The sequence below is a fragment of the Gossypium hirsutum genome, chromosome A08 (genome assembly GCF_007990345.1).
Source record: "Gossypium hirsutum isolate 1008001.06 chromosome A08, Gossypium_hirsutum_v2.1, whole genome shotgun sequence".
Taxonomy (NCBI): Eukaryota; Viridiplantae; Streptophyta; class Magnoliopsida; order Malvales; family Malvaceae; genus Gossypium; species Gossypium hirsutum.
This window is the reverse complement of record NC_053431.1, coordinates 22,240,046-22,250,644: the sequence shown is the minus strand read 5'-3', so window position 1 is coordinate 22,250,644 and position 10,599 is coordinate 22,240,046. Positions and strand designations below refer to the sequence as shown.

General features: G+C 39.0%; 1 non-coding gene across 1 annotated transcript; it reads left to right on the top strand.

The window, feature by feature from the left end:
* The first annotated feature begins 3,881 nt into the window (after nt 1-3,881).
* Nucleotides 3,882-3,988, top strand: LOC121205164 (small nucleolar RNA R71). The gene has a single exon (XR_005900249.1). It is a non-coding gene; the product is annotated as a small nucleolar RNA R71 (small nucleolar RNA).
* Nucleotides 3,989-10,599: the final 6,611 nt, after the last annotated feature.

The following is a 10,599-nucleotide window of genomic DNA, read 5'->3' as shown; positions in this document are numbered from 1 at the left end:
AGGTGGTGGTGGCGATGAGATGTGAAGGTGCTGAAAAATCTGATGAAGAGTAGCATTAATGTGATCAAAATGCTAAAAACACTGTTGCTCAAATCGGGTAAGGCGGTCAGAGATGTTAGAGTATGAAGCTGCCGCATGAATTGGATGATGGATGGGTGGTGGTAGGTCCTCATGACGTGGAGGGACATCATCAGTAATGTCCTCTGGGTCCTCCTCGGTGGACTGGATGAGGCGGTACTGAGGAGGGTAGGTGCCACGTCGTTTCTTGATCATCCTCATATGTAGCATGCTCGAGATGCCCTGCGGGGACATCAGGCCGATGAGAGTGAGGGAGGATGATTGTGCCACTGTATTGAGGAGCCCAAAGTACCGAGCCAATCGAGTTACATAGGGCCCGATAGAGATGACTCCTCTCCTATGTCACTCCGTTTGATGGCGGATGGCAAGGGCAATGAAGTAGGCAAGGTCGAAGACGTGCCCGTTCGCCATGCCCCACAAGAAATAGGTGTCATGAGTGTTGACGACGTCGATGCTCTCTTGCCATCCTATCAGAGTGTGGGACAAGATGGCGTGTAGGTATTGCAGAGATGGGACGAGGGCCGACACCTTAGAGCGGCTAGGATCATAGGTGGCCGAGATAGGGACAAGGTCCTTCCAGCACTTTGAGGGAGAGTAATGGATGTGGCGATGGAGGGTGTCGAGTTCGTTGTCATCCATGAACTCCTCCGTGTACAGCCCTAGTGCAATTCCAAACTCTGGTACGCTCAACTGGCGCACTAGACCACCAAGGCTGAACTGGACCGTTCTAGGATCGTCGAAGTTTTTCATGATGACTTGAAGATGAAAGGTCGAGCAGAGTTCTATCGTGAACTCGAGGTATGTCAGCTCGATGATCTCAAAGAAGAGCCCCTACAGTTTAGTTTTCAAAAGGGCTCGGACCGTGTCAGCCATCTGAATTTGTTCAAGTGCAGCCCAGTCAATGCAGCGACCCACACCTAGGGGCTGGGCCCATAATATCTAAAATAGTTCCTCTTGGGGTCCCAAGGAGAACGGGAGGAAAGGGAGACGTATCTCAGTGGTAGGACCCAAGGAGGACGTTGCTCCTTTCCTTTTCTTCGAAGTGGCGACGACGATCTTCTTGCCATGTGAGGTTGACATAGTATACAACACAAGATGGAGGAGCTTTGGATCGTCAAAAGTGGTGTTATAGTCGGCGCACAGGCGTTGCAGGTAGGGCGTGTGAAGTTGCAGCGGCTAGGGTTAGGCATTTTGAGGAAGGGGATGATGAATAGTAAAGGGTTTATATAGATTTTGGGGCACACGGTCGTGCCCTAATTTTTGCCCGTGTGTTTCGTAATTTTTTAAATTTGGGCATGTTTGAGACTCGCACACGCCTATGCTCTTTGGGCGTGTTGGTGCCCACGGCCATGTCGCACGACTGTGTCCTACTTCGTTCTCTTCTCCCATGCTCGTGTTCCAATGCGTACGTCTGTGTTGTTCTATCAGTCTTAAGCACAGGTGGTGGGCACGGGCGTGTTTCATGACCGTGCTAAATTCTCAGTTTCAACCACGGTTCCTAGACACGGGCGTGTCACATGCCCATGTTGGTTTGACAGACTCACCCATGGCCACATCGCACAATCGTGGCCACTTATCGCATCCCATGCTAAGGAAAAATTTTGCCTTGTTTTCACACGGTCGTATTGCACGGTCGTGTCCCCTTTCGTGGTGTGGGCATGGCCTAAGGCACGCCCGTGTGCCCTACCATATGGAGAACCTGTGTTTCAATGACTCAGCTAGTGATTAGATTTCAAAACTAAAATTTTTAAAGAAGTTATCATTGTTATTGCCCAGGTTGCCTCCCGAGAAGCGCTTACTTATAGTCTAAGCTTGACTTACCTTTCTGGTGCATGGTCATGGTGGAGCGAGGAGTTTACACTCCTCATCCTTGCTATCAATTTTATCAACATAAGGTTTAAGACGAGTACTGTTTACCTTAAAATTGCCGAATTTGGGATGAATTACCTCGACTGTACCATATGGGAAAATACTGAGTACCGTCAGAGGGATTGCTCTGTTAGGTTCAGAAGTGGCAATGCAAGGGTTTGCTGCATCTAGTAGTACTTTGTCTCCAACCTTAAGTTGATTTGGTGTGATATTGAACTCGTCATGAAGTGGTTTTGGTTTATCATGTGTCATCGGTTTATATGTCCACCATTCATCTAGTTCCTCGATTTGTAGCCTTCGTTCTTCATAAATAAGTCTTTTGTTATTGCTTGAACATGGCTCATGTAGGTTCTTCGAACTTATTTCCTGCAAAGTAGGTTGCACCACATGGTCAGTTTTAGTAGAATGATTTATACGACCACCTTCAATTTTTGATGTGTTACTCGTATTACGAGCTTGAAGGGTGATTGTTTCGTCTCCTACACGAAGTGTGAGTTCACCTGTGCCAAGATCAATTATTTTTTTAGCAGTTGCTAAAAAGGGCCTCCCTAAAATTAAAGGAACGTTACTATCCTCCTCTATGTCTAGAACAACGAAATCAACTGGGAATATAAATTTGTCAATTTTAACGAGTACATATTCAATAATCCCCCTAGGAAACCTGATTGTTTTATCGGCTAATTGAATACTCATCCTAGTTTGTTTGGGTTTCCCAAGACCTAGTTGCTTAAATATTTTGTAAGGCATAACATTGATACTAGCCCCTAAATCAGCCAAAGCATTATTAACATCTAGGCTACCAATTAAATAGGGAATCGTAAAACTCCTTGGATCTTTTAATTTGTTGGCCAGCTTATTTTGTAGTATGGCTGAGCAAACCGCATTTAGCTCCACATGCGACGCCTCATCCAACTTCCGCTTATTTGTTAAAAGCTCCTTTAAGAATTTGACTGCGTTTGGCATATGCGAAAGAGCTTCAATAAACAGTAAGTTAAATGTAACTTCTTTAATAATTTAAGGAATTTACCGAATTGTTCGTCTGTGCGGTCTTTCCTTGTCGCGTTGGGATATGACACATGAGGTTTGTACTCTTTACTTACCGATTTCTGGTCATTACGGTCCACCTCACCTTTACCTTTGCTTACCACAGTTTCTTGCCTCGGATTTGGTTCAGGTGCAACTAACCCTTCCTCATCTTGAATGGTAATTGTATTGAGTTGCTCCCTTGGGTTAGATTTAGTGTTACTTGGTAGGCTACCTTGTGGTCATTCAGATATCAATTTAACGAGCTAACCTATCTAAGTTTCGAGCCCTTGGATCGATGCTTGTTGATTCTTAAGTGCTATCTCGGTATTTTGAAAATGAGTTTCTAACACCGAGATGAATTTTGTTAGCATCTCCTCAAGGTTCAGCTTTTTCTCTTGTTGGTAGGGTGGTTGTTGGAAGCCTGGAGGTGGTGGTCTCTGATTCCCTTGGCCTCCCCATGAGAAATTTGGGTGGTTCCTCCAACCCGCATTGTATTACTATAAGGATTATTTTGAGATTAAGGATTATTACCTATGTAATTTAACTGCTCGTTCTCCATGTTGTGGCCATAGGGTGGGTATTTTGAATTGCTTGATCCACCTCCACTTGCTTCGCACTGTATTTCTGGGTGAACTTATGAAGAACCAAGAAAACCATCAATTTTTCTATTCAAAAGTTCTACTTGATTAGAGAGCATGGTGATCGAATCGACGTTAAAAATGCCAACTATTTTCATTGGCTTTGTCCTCATGACTTGCCACTGATAATTATTCAGTGACATCTCTTCTATAAATTTAAGCATCCTCAGGTGTCTTATTATTGATAGTTCCGCCAGCAGCTATGTCGATCCTCTGTTGAGTCGAAGGATTTAGGCCATTGTGAAACGTTTGACCTGTAGCCAGAGTGGTAACCCATAGTGAGGGAACCTTCTCAACAAATCCTTGTATCTCTCTCATTCATCATAGAGTGTTTCTAAACCCATTTGCATAAAAGAGGAGATATCATTACGTAGTTTGGCTATTTTACCAGGTGGAAAATAATTTAATAAAAACTTTTCGGTCATTTGTTCCCAAGTAGTGATTGACCCCCGTGGTAACAAGTTCAACAATTGTTTAGCTTTATTCCTCAATGAAAAGGGAAGAAACCAAAGGCGAATGGCATTATCAGAAACACCATTGATTTTAAAAGTGTCGCAAAACTCTAAGAAATTTGCCATGTGAGCGTTGGGATCCTCGTCCTGCAAACCATCAAACTCAACAAACTATTGGATCATTTGAATGGTGTTAGGTTTTAGTTCAAACTTATTTGCAGCAACAATAGGACTAACTATGCTCGATTCAGTTCTTGTTAAAGAAGGTTTAGCATAATCATACATAGTACGTGGAGCAGGATTCTGATTAGCAGCAATTGTAGGAGGTAGCGGATTTTCTTGGTTTTCAGCCATCTAATTGGTTGTGGTTGAAGTATCGTCCTCTTGCTCTTCCTCTTTGTATCGTAAGCTTCGCCTTATTTCTCTTTAGTTTTTGCGAACTGTGCGATCGATCTCACTATCAAACAGTAATGGTCCTGACGGGTTTCTTCTAGTCATAAACTATAAAAACTTGCCAGGAACGAATAAAAGAAAAATTAGAAAAGAAAATAAAAATTTAAATTGCAAATAAAGTAGAATGGCTAAAGTAATAAAAATCGAGTGTTCCTAATATTCTAGTTCCCCGACAACGGCGCGAAAAACTTGGTATGTGAATTCGCGATAGGTTTTAAAAATTTATAATTAATCGTTCTTGAAACTAACTATTATCATGATGAAGGCAAGTGTACCTATCGAACAGTAGTATAGCTTTAGCAAGACCTAATTATCGAACCCAAAGGAACCAAGAGTACTAGTAATTACTTTCTTTTTATTATCTAGCCTAAAAATTAAGGGATTTGTTTATCTAAACTAATTAACTAAACTGAGAATGCACAGAGAGAAATTGGGGAAAAGCTTTTGGGAAAATTCGATTGATTAAGACAATACCCAAGGAAAAATCCACCTAGACTTCACTTGTTATTTGACTCTGAATCAGACGATTTATTCATTTGACTTGATCCGTAGAAATCCCTAAGTTATATTATTATCTCTCTCGAGACTAATAACTTTTAACCCTAGGTTGATTTAATTGGAATCTCTTTCTAATTAACGCCCTAGTGTTGCCTCGATCTATGGACCCCCTTATTAGGTTTCACCCTAGTCCGGTAAAATCTTATCACCCTATCTCTAGACGTCCAATCAACTCCACTTAATTACGACAAATTTACTCTTAGACAGGGTCTTTTCCTCCTCTGAATAAGAGCATTAATTTAAATCAATATCCTGGAATATTAAAACAAGAGTTAAGAACACATAATTAAGAACAAGTAAAATATTTATCATACAATTCAGATAATAGTAACAAGATCTGTCTTAGGTTTCATTCCCCTTAGGTATTTAGGGGGTTTTGTTCATAATTATAAAAGAAAACATCTCAGAAGAATAATGAATACAAAACATAAAGAAAACCCAAAACCCCTGAATGGAAATTGAAGGGAGATCTTCAGTATTGATAATGAATCCAGCTTCTGAGATGGACCAATTGGCTTCCATTGAGTAATTCCTTGCTTCCTACTCCGCTTGTTGTTCTAAGTGCCTTCTACAGTGTTTAAATAGGCTTTAGAATGACTAAGAGCCCTCAAAAGTGGCCTTTTCTGAATAGGGCTATACTTGGGCTCGGCAGGGACACGCCCTGTGACACGCCTGTATGCGATTACTCCGGCTCGTGGTCAAGGCTGTTGAATAGGCACGAGTGTGTAGTCTACCCGTGTAAGTCATGCTTCGATCCCGCCAAATGGAAACGGCCGTGTGACACGCCTGTGTGAGGAAGTACAGGCCATGCTGATTTCCCATATGGGTCCATTTTCTCCATTTTCTTCCCGTTTCTCGCTCTTTTTACTCTCCTATGCTCACTTAAGTATAAAACATGAAATTAAAGGATTAGGAGCATCGAATTCACGAAATCTAAGAAACCATCCATAAATGTGCTAAGCATGGGATAAATATATGTATAAATTACGGTTTATCAATTCATGCTGGTTGTATGTGTGGCATGTTTCAGAATGAGAGTAAAGCCTGTATGCATGAAATATTTATATGGATGAATTGTTATGAAATTTATGAAAGTTTGTTATACATGCATTGAGAAAAATGTTGTATGTTGATATAAAATCATGGCATGCTTGAACGACACCATCTTAATGGTGAATTGAATGATTGATGAATGATCATATTGAATAAAGTAAATGATAGTATGAGGGCATGTTGAACATGCCACTGAGATGAGAAAGTAATGGATTCATTACTTTGAATGAGATTTGTATGACATCTTGCATGTGCATTGGGGTGGCTTTTTGTGGATGAAAGAGGAGTTTCGTGGAGTAATGAGAGGATACTAAGTCTGCATTTAGATGTAGTTAGTATACTACAATGGGAGTAATGAGGAGATTGGTGATTATATCACATGTTGATTGGCAGTTTAAACTACAATTACTGAATTGGTGGCTTGCCCACGAAATTGGTAGCTTGTCTGCATATTGATTGGCAGTATAACTGTATTGTTTATAATGGTGGTTTAACCACATCGAGTTCTACTTGCATTGTTTGGTGTTTGGCAGATAGGTATTGGGAACTCGTGGTGTGTAGCGGATGAAAAGGTAGGAACCTTTTTGCATTGCATTATGCTCATGACATACTTGAATGACATTAATTTATGCTATGTATTGTATTGTGTTGAATTGAATGGTATTGACTTAATTATTGGTTCTTGTATGAATGATTGTGTGATGATATTGTTATAGACTCACACTAAGCTAGTTTAGCTCATCACCAGTATCCAATGTCGGGATAGGGTTCGAGGCATTACTGTAACACCCCGTACCCGAGACCGTTGCCGGAGTCGGACACGAGGGGTTCACAGACTAAATTCGCTTACTATTGCAGTCCATTTTAAAATTTTTCCAGGCAGTTGGCTAACTGCATCACTGTCACCTTAAAAATTTTATCTTGAGTTTCACAACTCGAAAATCAGTTTTGTGATTTTTACCTGAAACTAGACTCATAAGCCCATCTACATATTTTTTTCTAGAATTTTTGGTCGGGCCAATTAATACAGTTTATTAGTCAAAGTCTCCCATGTTACAGGGATCGACTACACTGACCTTTGCGCATTACAACTTGGATATCTCCCTGCACAGAGCTTCAATACTGATGGTGTTTGTTTCTATAGAAACTATACTCAGAGAGGAATCTATAAATATATGGCATGACTCCTAATTATCTCTGGTTAATTTTTAATGAATTTCCAAAGTCGGAATAGGGAGTCCAGAAACCGTTCTGGCCCTGTCTCACGAGAACCTGAATATCTCTTAACATACTGTCCATATGATCATTTCGTTACTTTCCTATGAAAATAGATTCATTAAGGTTCGTTTACATAATTTATTCATTATTTAATTCCAATCCTACTATTTTTAGTGATTTTCCAAATCTACATCACTGCTGCTGCCAGCATCTGCCTTTAAGGTAGACTTTACCTACTTCATAGTTTCCATGATTCAACTAGCCCTTTTAGCATAAATAGCACAAATTATGATAGTGATTAACCATTCCATACCAAATGATTATAACATTATGCTCAAACATATATAAGCCATTTTCGCATGGCTATATACATTAACCAAAATATTCCTCCGCCACTAATCTATTTTATACATGCCATAAGATAATCCAAAACATAGCAGTACCAAACAGTGGATAGTGATAGTGTGACTAGTTGCTGACGATCCCCGAGCCTATAGCTTCGCAATGAGATCTATAAAACAGAGGAAACAGAGTAAACGGAGTAAGCATTACAATGCTTAGTAAGTTTTAAGCAGTGTCAACAGATAACAATCAAATTATAACATAGTTGTTCGTATTTTTATTTCACTCTTCCTTCGGGCATACCATCCCTTTACCGAATACGCACGTCTCATCATATACAATAGGCAGATAAACTTTCACATAAAAGTGAGCTCATGTGACATAGATATATCGTATGATTTCACATCACCCCTCACACTGATCCGATGTCACATAATCATAGGAATAGTCTCATAGATTGCTCTCGTATGCATCACATAACTACCTTATGATTTAGTGCAAATCAAACCCACATATAAACTTGGAGTACATACCTGTTTAACCTTTCGCATTGAATATATTTATAAGCAATTCTTATTACGAAGTCTTACCCGGACATAATCTCCACACGAAGTTATCGGGTCTTACCCGGACAAAATCCCCACACGTAGTCATCGGGTCTTTAGAGCTCGGATATAGTACGAGCACGAAGCTTACGGACATTAATCAGTGATAATATTCTCGCATAAAGCCTGCGGGGTTTTAACCCGGATATAGTACTGACACAAATGCCCTTCGGGACTTATCACATTTATACACTTTCACATCCATCACGTTGGCCGCTCGGCCCTGTCACATATATACACTTTCACATTCATCACATCGGCCATTAGGCCTTATCACATATATACACTTTCACATTCATCACATCGGCCATTAGGCCCTATCACATATATATATACACTTTCACATTCATCACATCGGCCATTAGGCCTTATCTCATATATACGCTTTCACATTCATCACATCGGCCATTAGGCCTTATCATGTATATACACTTTCACATTCATCACATCGGCCATTAGGCCTTATCACATATATATATACACTTTCACATTCATCACATCGGCCATTAGGCCTTATCACATATATATACACTTTCACATTCATCACATCGGCCATTAGGCCTTATCTCATATATACACTTTCACATTCATCACATCGGCCATTAGGCCTTATCACGTATATACACTTTCACATTTATCACATCCGCCATTAGGCCTTATCACATATATATACACTTTCACATTCATCACATCGGCCATTAGGCCTTACTATCATTTCATATTCGAATACTCATAAACTTACAATACCACGATTTAGAATTCAAGTATGGGTTTAATCAATAGCTTATGAGCAACTAAAACAAGTTTATCAAGGTTCACAACATAATCTCAAATTCAGCACAAGCTGTTTTTCCTGAGCAATAGTCACTAGATTATTTATAACTGGAGCTACAAAACTCCAAATCACTTTCTGTTAATTTTTCCTGAATATAGACTTGTATATCTTACATCCATAAAATTTCCAGAATTTTAGGTTTGGCCAATCAATACCAGATTTTTCTTAAAATTTCCCCTGTTTCACTGTTTGACTAATCTGACCACTCTTCACTACGAATCAAATTTCTCATTTTACAGAATTCAAAATGTGTTTTATTTGATTTCATTTGAAACTAGACTCATTAAGGAGTCTAAGCATATAAATTTTATCTTATAACCATTTGTGTACAATTTATAATGATTTTCTAAAAACAGAACAGAGGATTACAGTGTCATTCTGCGCTGTCTCACACAACTTTAAGTATCTCAATATCGGAAATTCCTTTGCTTACACGGTTTCTTTTATAAGAAACTAGACTCATTAAGCTTTAATTTCATGTCTCATTCAGCCTCTAATTCAAGTCCATAAATTTATGGTGATTTTCTAAAGTCACCTTACTGCTGCTGTCCGAAGCAGACTATTTCAAATTACCCTTAAATTCCCAAGCTCAAACACTTAAGAACTTACCATTTGAGCTTAGAACATATCATGGCCACATCATATCTTATTAAATCAACTCATCATGTCCTATAATAATTGAATTTACTCAACGTTTAAACACTTAAAACTTACCTCGGATGTGGTCGAACAATTTTGGCGGCTATTCGATCACTTCTTCCCTTCCCTTATCCAACTTTGGTCCTCTAAGCTCTTGAGCTTAATTTAACAAATAAATTGATTTAATCATTTGAGCATCAAAAGAGGAACTCAAGGTATTTAGCCCATATATACATACATTAGACATTAAAGTCACATACATATGAAATCATAAACCAATTCAACATATTAGCCCACACTCTCTTTTAGCCGATTGTCTAAGCCAAGATAAAAGCATCAATATGCTTGCCTCTAGCCGAATACATGCAACATCAAGAAAGAATGATGCATCCATGGCCGAGTGTCATATTCATAACTTTACAAAAACATTTGCCATGAGCTAGCTTCTATACTTGGTGGCCACTCCAAATATACAAAGATTTTCAATGATAGAGCATTAACATACCTTAATACATCAAAATAATTAAATTCTTCCCATGGCACACTAAAACCGAATATGTCTTATTCAAATATAAATTCTCATATTTCATTTATTTAACCATTTAACCCTCCTATCAAATAATTTTCACAAACTAATCTTAAACTCAAAATCACATAAAATCGTAACACAAAAGGCATTCATCTAACACTTGATTTCCAAATTCTAACATCAAACTCAAATTTCTTAGCTCATCAACTCATGGCCGAACATCAATTATTCACCAAAACAAAAATTAACTCATGGGTTTTAGAGAAAATTAAGGAATTCAATGATACTAAAAATTAACAAAAAC